This window comes from Cavia porcellus, unplaced genomic scaffold (genome assembly GCF_034190915.1).
Source record: "Cavia porcellus strain 051 isolate PalLab524CR breed Dunkin Hartley unplaced genomic scaffold, mCavPor4.1 scaffold_8, whole genome shotgun sequence".
NCBI classification, from domain to species: Eukaryota; Metazoa; Chordata; class Mammalia; order Rodentia; family Caviidae; genus Cavia; species Cavia porcellus.
The window spans coordinates 95,316,001-95,334,196 of NW_026947491.1; the positions used below are offsets into that span (position 1 = coordinate 95,316,001).

The 18,196-nt window shown below is 46.0% G+C and overlaps 1 non-coding gene across 1 annotated transcript; it reads left to right on the forward strand.

Annotated features, from left to right (window-relative positions):
* Positions 1-10,328: 10,328 nt before the first annotated feature.
* LOC111754274 (U6 spliceosomal RNA) lies at positions 10,329-10,430 on the forward strand. Its single transcript, XR_002788967.1, has one exon. It is a non-coding gene; the product is annotated as a U6 spliceosomal RNA (small nuclear RNA).
* Positions 10,431-18,196: the final 7,766 nt, after the last annotated feature.

The window sequence follows — 18,196 nt, forward strand, 5'->3', positions numbered from 1 at the left end:
GCGAAGAGAGCGGCCCAAGGTGACATAACAGAGAAGAGGTCAGGGCACGCATTCCGTGGGACAGACAAGCCAATGAGGAGACCAGGGCTCCTAAATAAATTCGTTTAATTTTATAGTTTTTTCTATTTCAGTCTTAGATGCTGCCTAGGATCTCTGAGCACCAGGAAAATCCCAGAGGAAAATAATTTTTGGAGAAAGAGGTAGAATGGAGAAAGCTTCTGCCTAACTTACCCACCCACCCATCCATCCACTCACACACCCACCCATCCATCCATCCACCCATCCATCCACCCACCCACCCACCCATCCATCCATCCATCCACCCACCCACCCACCCACCCATCCATCCATCCACCCACCCATCCATCCATCCACCCACCCACCCACCCACCCATCCACCCACCCACCCACCCACCCATCCATCCACCCACCCACCCACCCACCCACCCACCCATCCATCCATCCACCCACCCACCCACCCACCCATCCATCCATCCACCCACCCACCCATCCATCCACCCACTCACTCATCCATTCATCCATCCACCCACCCACCCATCCATCATTCATTCACACAGCACTCACGAGGTGCCATGTGCTAGAACGTGTGGATGAAGAGGCAGCAGACCTCCAGAACCTCTTCTCACAGGAAGATAACTTCACAGTCTGAAATGTAAGTGGCATATGTAATTCTACAAGATGGATGAGCATAGTGGCTTCACACACCAATGCATTCTGGGAGAGTTTAAAGGTATGCCAGCGGTTTTGCGTGTGTCTCATCCTCCACAAGCAGGTCACCCTACTGCACACTGGGAGGCCTGGAGTTCTCCCCCTGCTTGGCCTGGTTGTCCACATCTGTAAAGACAAGGGCTCAGATTAGAAGGCCTTGTGGCCTCTCTCAGTCAAGTGGCCCTAAGGTCTTCTCCCCATGGACACTACAATAGCAGACCTGACTCCATGGCTCCTCACCCAGAGCCTTGACTGTTAAGAGTCACAAAAGGGAGACTCCAGGCTCTGGGCTGGGAAAGAGGCCACCAGTGGGCCCTAGCTGGGAGAGTCTGGTGGCCCAAACGGAAGGAACTCTTGGACAACTAGAGTGTGAGGATTACTACTCATCAGAATTAACCAACTTTACAGTTTTTAGGAGAGTGGATCTCATGTTAAGTGTTCACACACATGTGTGTGCACACACATCTGCTAAGATTTTCCAGGGACATACACCTTCTTCTGGAATTGTGAGTAGCAGCTGAGCTACCGCACAGATGAATGAGCTGTGCTTTGGTGTGAGTTTGCCACAAGACTTCTCACATATACTTTTCTTCTTTTCTAGGATGTGCTCTCATGCACACCTTCCTACCTGTACCTCATTCGCCCTCTGCATCCTGTCCATTGGGACTCACGTCTGCAGTTTCCTCCCCATCTCTACAGTCATCCATTTGTAACAGTTTTAGGAAACTGAGTCCCTGACCAGACTCTGTGTGTTAAAATGTCAGCTTTACCAGTTAGGAGCGCTGTGCCTCCTTGAGAGTTAGTTACAGCCTCCTCATCTCGGTTTCTCACCTAGGAAGCAGGCCAGTGTTGGTACCTGGTGCTTAGGTTGGTCTAGGCTGTAATAGTCCATGTTTTCCAGCAGTTTCCAGCTCAGGGTCGACAGTGCTGCTTCTCTGGCCTGCTCCTCCTGGCTGGCTCTCACACATGTGTCTGATACTGCCTGTCAAGATGTCCCACAATTCCTATGGCTCCTTGGATAAAGATGGCGACCCTCATGAGACTGAGTAATGAGCTGTGTGTGTACGTAAAACTGTGTGTGTGTGTGTGTGTGTGTGTGTGTGTGTGTGTGTATGTGTGTGTGTGTGCTTGTCTAGTCTCTTCCGTGCTCTACTTCACTCTTCAGCTATGTTGGATTCCTCTGAGTTCCCCTGTATTCTAATCCACTCATCCGCTTCCCGCACGGAGTCCCCAGCCAGCTGGCTCCACCGCCTGAGTATATCCTCAACAACCCTCCACACCTCAGGCACTGCAGACACGTGTCCCCCAAGAAAGCCCTGCACCAATTTCTTAGGACTGCTGGGTGATTTAACATAAAGGATCTTTCCTCTGTCACAGTTCTAGAGAACGCAGTGCAGAATCCAGTGGGCTTGGTTCCCTCTGGAGGCTGGAAGGAGAATACATTTCATGTCCTTCTCCCAGCTTCTGATAACTGCTAGCCATCCTTGGTGTCCTTGGCTTGAGACTTCCAGACACCAATCTCTTCTCTGTCTCTGAGTGACTTTATTCTCTTTGCTCTGGGATTCAAAATTCTCCCTCTGTTATTCCCACAAGAATACAGTCCTAAGTGAATCCTAAATCCAAAGATTTCAACTTAAAGTCCTAAAGTAATTGAATATATTTCTAAGTAAGGTCATGCTCAAAGACACTGGGCTTATGATGTGGACTTGTCTTTGGGGGAACCCACCTCTCTGCCCAAGCTGTGCCCCTGCCATGGTGCCACCCAACACCCACACCATCTCTCCCTCCCCTGGGGCTTCCCTGCAGCCAAGAGATTATACTCCAAGTGCCCCCAAGAGTGTTCTGTCTCATTTACTCACATGCTCTGTGACACCCTCTCCTCTAACACTGAGTTCCAGGAGGAGCCACGTCTGCTGTTTCCTCCCCACCCTCAGTCAGCCAACGTTAGGCACACAACCGACACTCAGATTTAAACAAATATCATGCATAATATTTTAAAATACTCAAAAATAGGGAAAACAACTCCCAAAATTGTGTTAAATAAAAAACATGATCCACAAGATCTTAATCCACACATAGAAAGAAATTCAAAAAGAAAAAACTACATATAGCAAAATGTTAACAATGATTATAGCAGATAGCAGAATTAAAGGTCACTTTAATATTCTTTCTGCCTTCTGCATTGCCTATTTTTTCTATAGTGCATTTGTTTGACATGCTATCTAACTTATTTTCTACTACAAACATGTGGTCCTGATAACATTTAAGAACTCCCAGGAGAATGACTTTAGAAATATCACCACCTAGCCTTTCTGGTATGTAAAGTACAAGGAAATAGAACAAATTGCATTTTGTTCTTTTGCTTAAATGCGAGTCTGATGATTCTCCACAAGCCCTTTTGTGATTTTTAAAAAGTCGTGGTGGTTTTTCCCTAACAGCTCAGGGCTGTGAGAACAGATGAGTTTCACTCTGTCGTTCACACCGGATCGTCCTCATGCTCCAGCATGGTCCCTGTACTGATGGTTCACTGGTGTGAAGCCCATGGTCCTCCAACTCCACAGCACAGGGGCTGTTGCTGCCCCCACTGCATGCAGGGCAGCTAAAGACCAACTCTTTCAGGTGCTTTTGCCTTGTAATACATGGATATGCAAACCTCACATATCTGAGAACCAAGACCACGCTGCATGGATGAGCGAGGCCAGTCCCACAATAGGCTGTGTTTCCCAAAAGCAGCATCTGGCCCCTGCGAGACACTTCACATCACCTCTGAGTGGGGGGAGCACTGAAAAGGGCAGAGTTAGCTTTGGCAGTGGCACTGCTGGACTTGGCCCTAACCTTCCCTCCTGGGAGGCCCTGGCTAAAGTAGCAAACCAAGAATCTCAGGCCAGGAGATCCTGGCTGAATTGATAGCAGCTTGTAACAGTGATTTCCCAGTTTGGCTGATCATAAGCATTACCTGGGTAATAAAACTCATTCTGAATGTCAACTCCTGGATCCCACTTCTGATCAGTGGGACGCTGCTCACTGAAGGTGATTCTGATGCAGGACTGGCAGAATCTGTTAGAATAAGGTGGAAGGAGCTGGGCTGGGGTGCAGAGACACTGAACCAGTTGTAAACTATGACAATCCTAACACTGCAAGGCACACAGCCCCTCCCCTCCACCTCTACACAGCACCAATGACTGAAGACTGCAGTTCTCATGGGTCTGGATGGAAAAGGACCCTCTGTACCCACAACGAAAACCTGAGAAACCTTGGCAAGAGGAGCACCCAGAAAGCTCCTGACAAGACATGAAGAGAACTGACAAGACTGCCACATAGGAGAGGAAAGCTGAGCACACACGCTGTCGGTGTCAGTGAGATGTGTACATGGAACTGCAGCCATCAGGGGTGAAGACTGCCTTGGGTGTTACGGTTGAAGAGCAGGTTGTTTTCATGGTAGAGTTCTACGGATATTTTCACTGTAATTCATGTAGGAATTTATTTCTGATGTTATTATTCAGGTGTTGTAAGAAAGTACTCAAGTACTTCCTCCTCACATCTTGCTGGAAGTCAGCATCGTAGGGACTCCCCGACTCCTTCTCCCACCCTGGAGACCGCAGTTCCTCAGCTGATGTGAAAACATGGATGTCTATTCTAGAAGCACAATACATATTAAGAATTTAATAATTTATTTTACTCGTGTTTTATGTTCCTGTTAACTACACATTGTATGATACACTAAGAACCTTCTGGCAAAACAGCAAGCCACTGAGATGTCACATATGTCCTACAAAAAGGCCAGGAAAGCAAATGGCTATCAGTGCAAGCAATGTGTGAGTATGGAATATGCTATGCTGTGGTCATGTGTGCAGACTGCCTTGGGTGTGATAATTGAAGTAGAGAATTTTTTCCCTACTATGTTGTACAACATGCGCTCAGAAGAGAAATAAGATGTCAATAAAATATCAAATGTGTAATGAATTCTTACACTAGCCATCAACATTTTCATATCAGCGTTTACTTGCTTAGAAAACCTAAAAGCAACATCAGAAATAAAAATCCATATCAACTACAGTGTAAACACAAACAACAGTCTACCACAGAAATAAGCTTTGCTTCAGCTATCACACAAGCAGTTTTCACACATGACAACTGCATGTTCCATATGCAAATATCACTTACACTGATAGCATATGTTTGTTTTCCTGTACTTTCTTGTAGGGCACAGTTGACATCTTTTCTGTATTCCTTTTGCCCTGGTAGGTCTTTGTGATGTTCATCTGCCTGTTTACCTGTCAGTCCACCAGTGTTCTCTGAAATATTTTCGCATAGTCTCCTGGGAAGAAACATTTTAGTTTTCCTCTTCTCTAAATATCCCTTCTTTTTTTTTTTTTTTTTGACTTTTTTGTTTTTATCGGTACTGGGGATCGAATTCACAACTGCACACTTGCAAGGCAGATGCTTATGCTGCTGAGCTAAATCCCCAGCCCCTGTAAATGATCTCTTATGAGCTCCATTTCTAATCCTCTAAGAAAATTTCTCTGTGACATTTTGTACTTGTTATTTTCTTTGTAAACTGTCAAACAATTAATGCCATATATGTCTAGGGTTGAGTAACACATGATCATTAGCTAGTACTTTGTACGTCATGATATCATAATTACTGCATAACTCATCAACAGCAGCTTGTCCACGCATGGTTTTGTAGTTAAAAGTCTCCATCTCAGGCTTCAGTTTTGTCAAGGTTTCTCTATCAGTATTTTCATCACAGTGCAATGTTGACATAAGCAGTCCCACTTTGTTTTTCTTTGCCATATATGAGGCCAATGTTGTATTCTTCTGAAATCCAAAGATTGTGCTATACAATTCTCTGTTTCAAAATTTCAACATTTGGATATTTGGAAAGATGGCAGACAGATAACAGCAGGCTACAGAGACTCCCTGAGATAGTCAACTTAGATTCCAAAAATAATACAGTGTGCAGAGTCCCAAACAGAGGGTGATAGATCCTCCTGACCCAGGAACAAACTAAGCTGAGAAAAACCAATTAAATATATAGTCCCAGTGCTACTCTTGGAACAGCTAAAGTCTCGGTGCTTCCACTGCAGCACTGGAACTCACACAGCCGAGACTTACTGAGCTACTTGAAAGCCCACTGCTGATTCAACTCATTGGAGATGCACTCGCACTGATAATGGGAGTCGGCAAACCAAAGGGAGAGCTGAGCTGGCAGGGAACCTGCATCAACCTGCTGTGAGTGATGGGAATAAAACCCTTCCACAGAAAAAGGGGCTCCAACAGACAACATTCTGGGGCCAGGCAGACTGGTGAGAACAAGGGACTGCAGTGACTTCAGTCAGCTGCTCCCTTCTCAAGTGGGATTGGTGGGGAGCACTTGACCTGGGTCATGCCCCAGACTGAGACCCAATAGGCTAGCCCAAACTAAGTCCCTATGCCTGGTGGTGCACTCTAATGCAGGGAAACCCTCAGCAGGTTGCCTGACCCAGAGGGGAGGGCCCAGCATACATTTCTCCAGTCTGTATCTCTTTAGTACGCTGCCGTGTGTGGGAGCACCTAGTCAGCATGCTTTAGATGAACTGTAACCAACAGAGAAAGAAACTGGGGCCTCCTATATACAACCTGTATGGAAGGAACAAAAAATATGAGAAGAGGAAGTAACAAGAAAGGGTCCCTAGCCCCCAACCCTGAGAACATTGATCCAGGAAAGGTAAATGTAAAGGAGATTGAATGGCAAACATGCAGTATTAGACACGGCTCCAGTGGACATAAAGCGATAGCTTTGGGACCTCATAGATGAGTTCAAAAGTGAAGTATTTAATGAAGTAAAGCAAGATATAAACAGAATAATAAAAGAAATGCTAAGCACCTCTCAAGAAAAAACAGATGAAAGATTGGAGGAACATTTAAAAAAGGGGAGAATTGTTTAATGAAGAAAATAGAGAAAACATAGAATACATGAAGAAGGTTCAAAGAGATTGCCAGGAAATTAAAAACTCCATTGAAAGCTGGCAAAACTGCTTGAAAGAAACTAAGGATAGATTATCTGAACTGGAGGACTGGTTTGCAATGTGAGATCATGAAAGGAAAAATTTCTTAAAAATAACAAGGAAACAAGCAGTAACAATACAAAGGCTAGAAGATGACAAGAGGATCTATAACTTAAGAATAAAGAATGTGAATGAAGAAGCAGGGGTACAAACAAAGGAACTACAAGGGATATTTACAGAAATAATTAAGGAAAACTTCCCAAACACAGGAAAAGGAAAAGACATTCAGATGTATGAGGCATACAGAACTCCAGGCACCTGCAACCAAAACATAACTACATAAGGCATATAATAATCAAGATCCTAAATATCCAATATAAGAACAAAAATTAAAAGCTGTCAGAGACAAGAAACAGATCACTTACAAGGGAAAGCCCATCAGAATTATATAGCAGACTTCTTGGCACAGACCATCAAATTGAGAAGAGCATGGAGCAAAGTATTCCAAACCCTGAAATAAAATAGCTTCCAGCCCATATTGATGTATCTTGAAAAATTGTCCATAGAAATTAATGGAGAAACAAGATGCTTCCAAGATAAAGAGGAACTTAGGGAATTCACAACCACCAATCTAGTTCTACAGAGAATACTGCAGGACATTTTAAAGAGAGAGAAAAGCACCAGGGTTTCAGGAACAGTGGCAGAGAGGCCTCAATGAATGGAGCAAAAATGGAACAAAATGAAGAAGACAAACAGACAACTAATGATGGAAAAAGAACACAACAGAAATGGGGCAGAGAAGGTTGGATATAATTTCTAATATAGATGACCTGGATACACTAAGTTAAGGAAAAAAAGAGATTCGCAGGCAGAATGGATCAAGAAGTAGGGTCCACCTAGATGCACTTTATAGGAAATATAATTAACCTGAAGAAGGGTATATGGACCAAAAATCAAATATGAGAAAACAGAACTCTATGTGATAGGGAACTAGAGAGTAATAGGGGCAACTGGACCAGTATTTATGGATAGGTTGGAAAGACAGGCTTTAATAGGTAAATAAATACAACTAGAGATCAAGCCCAAGAGTGAATAAGTTCAGAAACACTTAGATAAATAGCAGGTTGCCCGCCCCCATGTAAAACCAAGGGCACTGGGGAGACCCAAAAATGCACAGTACATCCTGGGGGAGTGGAAGGGGAGGAATAGTCTTAAAAAGAAACACAGCAGATGATATTACTAATAGTGTATCAGGAATTAAAGCCCATATTACTCGCACCACTCTGCTTAGATAGAACTTATTCCATCCCAGTTTGTATACATGCACTAGATCTGAGGGCACAGAAAGCTATCCCAAAAATATCAGGATATAGCACAGTAATCATCTTTAATTTCCTATTAACTTAATTCGGATCTCTGTATTATTTATACTGTTATAACATGACTGATCTTAGTTAAATCTGATTTGTTTGATTACTGTTTGTTATTGACAGATTTTATTCAAAACTGTTAAGGTTGATAGTATCAAGTCAGAGAGTATAGAGAGCTATACTGAAAATGACAATGATTCACTATGATACACATTCTGGTTTGATTATTACCTGTTTTTGTAGTTCTACACTATCTACAAAGTTATATTTCTATTAATACTGTTATGTACTAATATATTCAATTATACTTTATCTGATGGTATAGCCAATTCTATTGATGATAACAAGAGACAACACAGTAACCATGGTAGAACTCCTTGTACAGCAGTTTTATATGTCTTTTTAGTTTTATGTGTCTACAGGAATATATTTTGTTCTGTTCTGCTTGTTCTGTTTCTCCTTCTAATACAGAAAGGATAGAAATACATGTTAAAACTCATGCTTGCGTAAAACCTATAAACCGTTTACAAGAACTAATCTTATGACACATGATGAAATGAACAAATACTTTGAAGGAACAAAAGGCACTACAGTACCCAGTGCTGATTCTGGAGTGTCATGATGTGAAATCCAGCAATATTATTATTCTTTGTTCAGAGTGATTTTAGTCTGCTTTGGTTTGTTTAATCTCAATAAATGAAGATATGGATAACTGCATGTATGTTTAAGTGTATAGGATTGATAATCATATTACCAAGTTTCTATTAGATAGTTGAACTGAAATATTTGCAGTCTCCCTGTTTGAATTCCCATTTATATGTTCCATTTTTGTATCTTGAACAATTATTTGTAAGAGGACAATATGTAAGCATCAGTGAGTGATTTATTATTGTTTATTTTTTCCTTTGAAAGTATGTACTATTTCTACTTGTTTTCTGTTTTGTTTTGTCTTTCTTTAAATAAAATTTTAAAAACTTTTTTCAACATTTAATTTGGAATTTCTGCTTTGTTCCTATGAATCATTCCTGTGATGGTCAATTTGTGCTCTGCTAGCCAATGTAACATCAGTTGGAAACTGATAAACCAGCTGTTGAATGCTACTTTCTGATTAGCTTGGGAGAAGGGATCAGTAAGTCTGTTTGCAACATCATATGGTTTATTGCTATATGAACAAGGACCCAATGACCAGATTTCAGGATCAGTGTCTAAACTGAAAGCATAATAAGTCTTCACTTCTACAAGGGCATATATTTTATGCTATATTTTGACATTGCTTTTCCATAAGTCTTTTACATTCCTGCAAGTACCATGAAAAATCCCTGTTAAGTACAGGAGACCTATGAATGATTTCAGTTTAGCTAGTGAGACATCATACTAAGTACATTTTTGAGCATGGCTTCTGGTGCATACAGAATATTTGACTTGCATTTCAGTTTTTGTGTATTTCATATCATCTTGTAGAATTTCATCGGTTACAATTTTCAACACTAAGAAGCAGTGCTAGCATTCTGTCCAATACCTATCACCCACACCAAGACCTTCACTATTATTTTTGGATCTAGTTCTAATGCTGGATCATTCTGTTTAGTTCTGTGGCCATTTTGTGACATTTCAACTAGTTAAATATGTGTTCATTCTGCTGTTTTCTTCTTCCTCTGAATCAAGGAGGTCTGTATTCCCTTGTCTGTATCAATTGATTCTGCTCTACCTCATTGTCACAGGAACTTTGGCTCAGCTGACCAAATTCAAAGTCATCAGCATCATCATTATCATCATCATCATCATCATCCACCCATGCTACTCTATTATGAAAGTATGTATTTTGCCATGCACAAGTACCCTGATGACTTCCTTCAAAACTTGCAAATCTGTTTTTTTTTCATGTGCCACTGTACTGAATTAGGGTACTTCTATAAGAAAAATCAAAACAAAACTTTTTCAAGAAACTCTGGAGTGGTGTGGGTCTCTTGAGCTCTCTGTGCTGCTCTGGTAAACATGCAAAACCAGCTGAAGCACAAGATGTGTTTAAATCCTGTTTTGACACTTTTGTCCATGTGCACATTCCTTGCCATTCATCAGACCAAGTGAATAAACAAACAGATTGCTCCCTGTGTCCCTCAGGGAAAGGTATAGAGATGCACAGCTGCCTACTATAATGCTAAGTACAAATTTACAGTAAAGCATGTAAGGAATGCATCCTCTGGACCCAGCCTTATGCCCTGTACAAATCAGAATAAGGGTGCTCCCTTCAGTAGCACATATACTGAAATTGGAATGATACAGAGAAGACTAGCATGGCGTCTGCACAAGGATGCAAATTCATGAAACATTCCATATTTAAAAAAAAAACAAAATGAAGAAATCATCCTGGGAGCTGCAGGGAGTGGTGGTTATTCTTAAAGCTGCTAAATAAGACTAGATGCACACTAGATGGAATGACATGACACTAACTGTAAGACCTGCCACGAGTGTGTCTATGTGTACACGAAGTGTGCATCTTTGTGTAGATGGGGTGTCTGATATTAAGTATCAGAATACACAGGTATTTGGCACACAAGAAATTATGTTGCATGCTGGTGAGGCTGGAGTGTGGTTGTAGGGAAGCATGCGTCATTTTCAAGCACGCACTCTGAGTGGGAGAGGGGTGGCTATGTTGGGGAAAATGTGTGTGTGTGTGTGTGTGTGTGTGTGTGTGTGTGTGTGTGTAGCAAGCAGGTGGATGTGTATGGTGGAAGTGTAGTAGCGAGGGAGTAGAGTGTCAATTAAGTGTGTAGTTGTGGATGCTGTGGATGGCGAGGTGCTGCTAACATGGGGTGGCAGTGGCAAATGCATCCATGTGGGTGTACATGTGTGCATATGCATGTGTGTATCCCTGTCTGTATGTGTGCATGTGACTCTCCGGCAGTGGAACTGGGACATACTGCAGGTGTGCGGTGGGGCACGGGTGTTGCTCTTTGTGTTTCTCTCTCCCTCTTTCCACCCCTGCATTCTGTACCCCCATGTGCCTGTTCCCCATCTGAAAGCCCTTTATCAGGCCTGTATCTGTTCCACACAAGTGTGCACTGTGTCCCTCAGGCTGCAGAGAAGTATACAACATGCCAACACATGTGTGTGTCAGGTACCATGAGAGTGGACATCTGTGCCTGGTCTGTGCTGATGGTGGGGACACACTGTGATGTGAGAATGAGATGGGGTTCCATCTGCATGAGCTCAAGAGGAGTCCTGCAACATGGGATGAGGTGGAGGGTTGCAGGGCTGGTGTGTGTGTGTGTGTGTGTGTGTGTGTGTGTGTGTGTGTGTGTGCGTGTGCATGTCTGCATGTGTCTTCTTTGTAGCAGCTGGGCTCTAGCCCATAGGTCCCCAGAACCTGTTTAAGCAGAGGACAGTTCCGCTCTGGGACTCCTCTGCCCCTGTAATTCCGGGTCCTTGTTTCTTGGCCTGTGGGAAGGCTCATTCCCAATTATCCCTGAGTCACTATGGTATAACTGTCTCTCTCCTACTACAGACCCAAGAGCAGCAAACCTCTAATGCTCTGCACCAGCTCTCAGTCCCTTCCTTTCTCCTAGAACCACCTCAAAGCCCTTTGTCCTAATTTATCTTCAGTTTTTCCTATTTTCACTTTTTTAGAAAAAATATTGTGGGCACTTTTGGCCTTTAGTTTCGGACCCATTTTTCTTCCTTTCTCTTGTGCCTTCAAGGCAGCTGGAGGGTGGTTAATTAGTTACAGAGAGTCATTACATCCAGAAGTAGTGTAACGCTGAAACAGGCCACCCGCATAATTCACAGCAGTGTCTTTTCCTGGAAATCATCACCCAGGTGCCTGATCTATGATTCACTGGTCCAGGTGCTGTCCAGGCACTGTCCTCAGCTCCCGCTCCTAAAGCTACTGCATCAAAAGCACTGTCTGAGACCTGAATGGGATGACAGGTGGCAGAGAGAAATATCAAGGAGAAACAAGACAAAATATTCTGGATTTAGAACAAAGAAGCTTGGAGGGCTGCCCTCGGAGGACAAAGTGAGCCTTCCCCACTGCTGGCGTCTCGTGACCATCGCCTCATCCTCCCGCGGAGGAGGAGGCTGGCCTGGGAGTCGTCTGCCTCCTCTTTGTCTCCCTGCAGTCCACAGTAACAGGGGCAGGGTTGCAGCTGCGCCAAGTCCTGGCCTGGCAGGGAAAGTGTCACAGGAAACAAGCCCGTCACACCCCTGTCTGTGTCAGCCCAGACCCACACCCTCTGCCACAGTCTCAGGGGCCCATCTCTGCTTTGAGCTCCTGTCTTGTGCCTTCTGTACTGTGTTCAGGCACAGAACTTGAGTGGTGGAGAGAGTGACCATGCCCAGCTCTGATCCCAAGGGGCTCAGTGTCCAGGGCACACAAGTGATGGCAGCCATGGCTGTGCTGGGTGACAGTAACTGTGAAAGGTCCAGGATTGGGTGTAAAGCTGATGCAGAGGATGGCAAGTTTTTTCCCAAGTGGAGGATTCCAAGACAGGGGTGGCACTGTGGCTGCCCTTTGGCAGAGTGCTGGTCACAGCCCCACTGTGGGCCTTGGCAGAGCTGGATCCACTGTTAGCTGAGCCGGCTCCTCTCCCCTCACGGTCTGTCTGGCCCTGAACCTGCCTCTGCTGTGCATCGATCCTTCCCCAACTGGAAGCTCCCTCACTTTCTCCTCCCCTGAACTCCCGGCACTGCTAGGAGTTATGGCCAGGGTGACCTCTCCATGCGGCTGTCGTTTTCCAGAAAGGAGGAAATTCCAAGCACAGCAGGTTCCAGTCTCCTCCTAGGAAGCTGGAAGCTCGCTTGGCTGTGACCAGAGTGGCGCCGTGTGTGCAAGCCATTCTTAAAAGTGGACAGTGTGGGCTAAAGGCTCAGACCACAGGGTCTTGTGTTTACTAAAGGGTCCCTTCAAGGAAGTCATTCAAATGTTGTATGCCTCAGTTTACTCATCTGTAAATTAAGAATGATGATTAATCTGTTCTCAAGTTAATAGGTATTATAAGATCAATGCCCATCTATCAGATGTTCAAGGCATAGCAAGTCCTAGACAGAAGTTGCCTACTGTTATTATCTGGTCCAGCCCCCAAGCCTCTGCGCAGCATTATAGGTGAAAGCAAAGAGAACAGAAGTAGCTGTCCAAGGTCACACCAGAGCTGGGGCCAGATCTTAGGTGTCCAGCGATGGGCCGAGGATGCACATGGTGCCATCGCTGCTCCTGGCGGCCCACCTTGGTCTCAGCTCCATCTGTGAGTGCCTGGGAACAGCTGATGGGTCCAGGTCAGCTGGGAGGCCCGGGGGCTGGGCTGGGTGTGAAAGGGGAACAGCCGGGCTGGTCTGACTCCCAGGCACACGGGTCCTCGCTGGCCATATTTCGCAGGGCTGCTGTGCGAAGGGAGATGGTGCAGGTGGCTCTGAGTTGATGTCCTTGAACTGGGCTCACCTCGCTTATCATGCTGGCTCTCGGCTCTGCTGCTCCTCGGAGGGGGCTGGCTTCTGCCAGCTTAAGAAGCAGCTCCATTTCAAAGCCATTAGTGTCTTAATGGAGATTGCACCCCTGCTGGATCCTGCGGCTCTCGCTGAGCACAGGTCCCCAGGAGTGGAAGCCCCCTCTGGCTGTTCCCTCCGTGGGCTGGCCTGTGTTGACCTGTGGGGAGGACCCTGGCTTGCGGCTGCCCCTGCCTGGTGAGGTCCCCTTCATGCTACAGGACCTGTCCTTGCTCCTGGCTCACGGGCAGCTGGGAAGGCAGAAAGAGCCTTCCTAATGCCACCTCTGCCACAAACTTGCTTTGTGATCTTGGTCCACGGCCTCTTTGTGACAGGAAAACTCCATTTGTTTGAAGCCTTTAGTGCATTCAAAACCCAGAAGAGAAGGCTTTATTATCTGTTTCACATTCTGAGAAGAGGCTCAGGGTGATAAAGGACGGCCACCCTGCTGGTGGGCAGAGGAGCCCGAGTTCAGAGCCATGCGGCCGAGGAGGCAGTGCAGCTCCTGACTCCACCAGCACCACGGTGTATCCTGGAGGGAGCCCCTCCTGCCACGGCAGTGCCTTGGACATGAAAAGAGCTTTCCATCTCACACTCCACAATGGGATGGCTCCCTGCACCTGCACATCCAGGCGGCCAGCAGAGCCTGCTAAAGACAAGTCCTTAAATCTGAACCCACTCTTGGGAAATCTCCAGTGCCCTCCTAGGACCCGGGAACCTGAGCCTGCATGAGCCCTCAGGGCTGCAGTGACTATGGTGAGAGTACTGGTCCTTGCCCTCTGAAAGCGCACCTTAGTGAGACAATAGAAGTGTCCTTCCCATCAGTAAGGTACCTCGAAGTTCGGGTCCCTCTCCAGGGCGTCTGCACACACTGCACATGGCAGGTCTTCACCCTCAGGCTTTCTTGGTCGCACACTTACTATATCCTGGATTGATCATCTGTGTTTAATTATTTATATTTTCTTTTATGCTGGTCAGCAACCCTCGGACCTCCCAAAATAACATGTGCCCCTTGAGGGCAAGGACTTTGCCTTGTTCACTTTGTTATATATTCTTGTGACCTAAATCTGTGCTAGTGCCTCAGTTAGTGTTTACTGACTGAATTTATTGCAGAATTAGTATTTCTAAGCTCATTAGTTCACGAACATGAGAGGTCCTCATTTGCTTCCAATGGAACCATACGGTCCACAGCCCCAGGGAAGAGATGCAGCCCAGTCCGAGCTGTCCAGGGGGTCAGCTCCTCCTCCACTGGCCCTGTAGGGACTCATGCAGTGCTCACAGCTGGGTAAGTTCCTCTCTTAGGCATGGATAATTACATTTTGGCATTTAAACTGTCCCATCCAATCTAGCTTTTCAGGTTAAACTATGAGAAACTACCAATATTTGAAAACTTTTTGCCCAAGCAAATGGTAGTTTCACACAGTTTGAACTAACAGCGCTGTATAAAGCCAAACACAATTCAAGTTACGCTCGTTCCCTTCCCTGAGCCTGGGGCTGGCTCTGGGTGACAAAGTGCATAACCGGTTCCTCGTTCCTCCTGAGCCTCCTTCCAGCTCTGGCACCTGTGTCTCCTCCCACAGTGTCTTCCCACTTGTCCAGATGGAGCAGACAGAGTTCCCTGTGGCTGGTACCACTGATGGCTGGTAGCAGGCTTGAGGCTTGGGGAGCAGGTGAGATGGCTCTCCTTTCTTGAATCAGTTTTGTGTGCTTTTCTTGGTAGATTCTGGGGGAACAACTCCGCCACTAGAATCCATTCATCTTGGAGTGGGACAACTTTGTATTTCTCAGTCAGCTCCTATATCCGTGGGGTCTCTGATGTGTGTCTCTCGGTATCCTGCAGGATGCTCCCGTGAGTTCTCTGAGAGGTGGCTGACATCTGGTCCAAGAAAACAGTCACCTCCGCTCCACCAGTAGGGAGAGGAGGCTCTCTCAGCAGAGCGATACCCTCTCCGCAGTCCTGAAGCCACCTCAAGCCCCAGACATGGGGTGAATCCTCTTTGTGCATCTATCTCATTTAACTTAGCAGCAAGAGATGCAGCCCTCTTCCTCCACCTGGACAGAAAGATCTACAGTGCCCATGGCCCTCTGCCAGGCTCCCCTCTTCCCCCTTGCTTCAACTCAGTCCCTTCACACTGGGCGGTAGTGCTTTCATGGGCAGGGCACCCGGCACGTCCCTTCAGGGTGTGGGAAACCTGGCACTATTCCTGGTCTCTGCTGAACTTCCAGATGACAGGAAGAGCTGCCTCTGACGGGCAGCTTCACGGGCTTGCAGCCATCCATCAGGCTTTGCCTTCTTGGTGATTCACTTCAGCCCTGGCGGCTCTGACCTGCAGTGCCCACTGGCCCCTGCCTCGCTAGGTAAAGATTCGGGCAACCTGGCTGCCTGCTAGATGGTTTGCTCAGTGTGGTCTTCAAGAAGGGCGGGTGGCAAACGCCAGCGGAGTGGGGGGGGGGGGAGCGGTTTGGAGGAAGAACAGCAAAGTCAGATTCCTGCTGGGAAAAGTGACTCAGAAACAAACTGACAACCCCACGGGCCTCTCCCAGGATGGGGTGTGCACCCTGGGCAGCTTTACAAAGATTGGCTCTCATGTTTTCTTAAAAACGAGTCTCGCAGTGCCCTGAGTGCCTCTTTTCACCAACGGCCCAGGCCCTGGGGTAAATCCCTGATTCCCCCCTCGCAAGCGGAAGGCAGTCATCGAAAGTGCCCTTCTGAAACTCCTAATTCACAGGGTTTATATGAATGCATCTTAAAAATGTAAGTTACTCAGTGCTGCCCGGTATGATTACAAATATAGTGAACATTTAAATGTTTTCTTTTGTAAAGCTTCTGATTGACAACAGAATGGAGCATCATGAAAAATTTGCCACCTGAAAACAGCCCATTCCCATCAGCTCCATGTAGTTTACTTTCTGCTCAGACTTTCTTCTGTTCCCACATGGTCTTCACACTGATGCTGCTTGGGCTCTGCCGTTTCCCAGGGAGGCGGACGGGAAGTCGGTCACTTGGTGGACCAAGGGCGGCAGGATCAGTGAAACACTGTCCAGATGGATTCTGTTTTGTTTTGTAGCAGTAGAAGCTAAGTTAGGGGAATGTTTAAATTTTAAACCAACATTCGTTACATAACAGTTGTGAAAGTCCTATTCCATGAGTGACACTGGGGCACCGGTGTCCTGAATCAGTCGGTGTCACCTTCTGTGGTCGCTGTGACTCTGGGGAGAAGCCAGAAGTTGCACGGTGCCAGATCTGGGGAAGGTGGTGACGATGAGCCTGTGTCACAGGTTTATGGGCCTCCTGTCTGTAGGACGGTGCTCGGCAGCAGCACCGCCCTGCGTTTGATCACATGTGGTAAAGTCACTCAGGGACGAGGACTTCGGAACCGTTTCGGAAAGCAGTAAGTACGATGAGACAAATGTGAAGTAAGGTGGAAGATTTTGAGGGGCTCAATGCCAAGGTGTCTTTTACTGTGACAATTCTTTGTTTTGAGACGGGGTCTCACCACATAGTCCAGGCTGGCCTCAATCTCACTATGTAGCCCAGGCTGGCCTCAGCCTCCTGGGTGCTGGGATTACAGGTATTTGCCACCAGGCCTGGCACTGTGATACACTTTTAAAAATTTAAACAGTCACCACCCAGACCTGTGACACCTTTTACACCTAACCATAGCAAATAGTTGGTAAGTATGGATCATTACCCACCAGACTGCTGTTGCTACTAACATGAAGGTTATTGTTTGAACTCAGGAATCAGAATGCCGGTGCTTGAATCCCGGTCTGCTGCCTGCCGGGTTCAGGTCTTTATTTTTACTAACTTTACTGGTATAATTTAGATGTGCATAGTAATCAAGCTTAACATCTTTGTCAACAAATTAAAACCCGATTCATGGGGTTTTATGATGCTCTTGCCTGTAGTGTGACATAGACATGGGTACAGGTGCAGACATAGAATATACACTGAATAACACTTAGAACAGGAGGTTGGCAGCACTTGTCAGCTGTTAGCGTTACTAAGGATACTGTTAATCCTTTCTACCAGGATCCACAGATTGGAAGAGGCACTTAATTTCTTCCCTTTCCTCCTCTACCCTTTCATGAAGATAAATCAAAGACATCCATAGCTGAAGATTAGGATTCGTGATTAGTAGTGCTAGCAGACTAATTCCATTCTGAAAGCAAAATTTTGATACAACCCAGAACATACAAAATAAATTGCAGACATCATGCAGGAACATTTTCCCTAAACCCCAGCAAGAGAGTTGCCAGCCCGGCCTTCTGCCACCGCAGACCGCTGCAGCTTGAGCGCCAGCAGGGCCTGCTGCGTGAGCACCATGCTGCTGCAGTCGGACAAGTGGTGTTGACGCAGTGGCGCCATCCTCCCCGCAGGCTGCTGGCGGGCCTCCACCTCCCCAGCGATAACCGCAGCAAGCGGACTCCGCTTGTCAATCGTGCTTGGCATGTAGTGATACGCAAGTGTAGAATGTGCCTGTCTTTCTTTGGCTGTATGAGGGTGGCACTTTTGAAGAATCTAGGCCATTTATTTTGTAGAGTGTCTGCCAGTTTGGTTCTATCCTACACTTCTTCATGTTGGGATTCACATTCTGCGTAGGAGAACGGCAGGCACCGTGCCGGGCA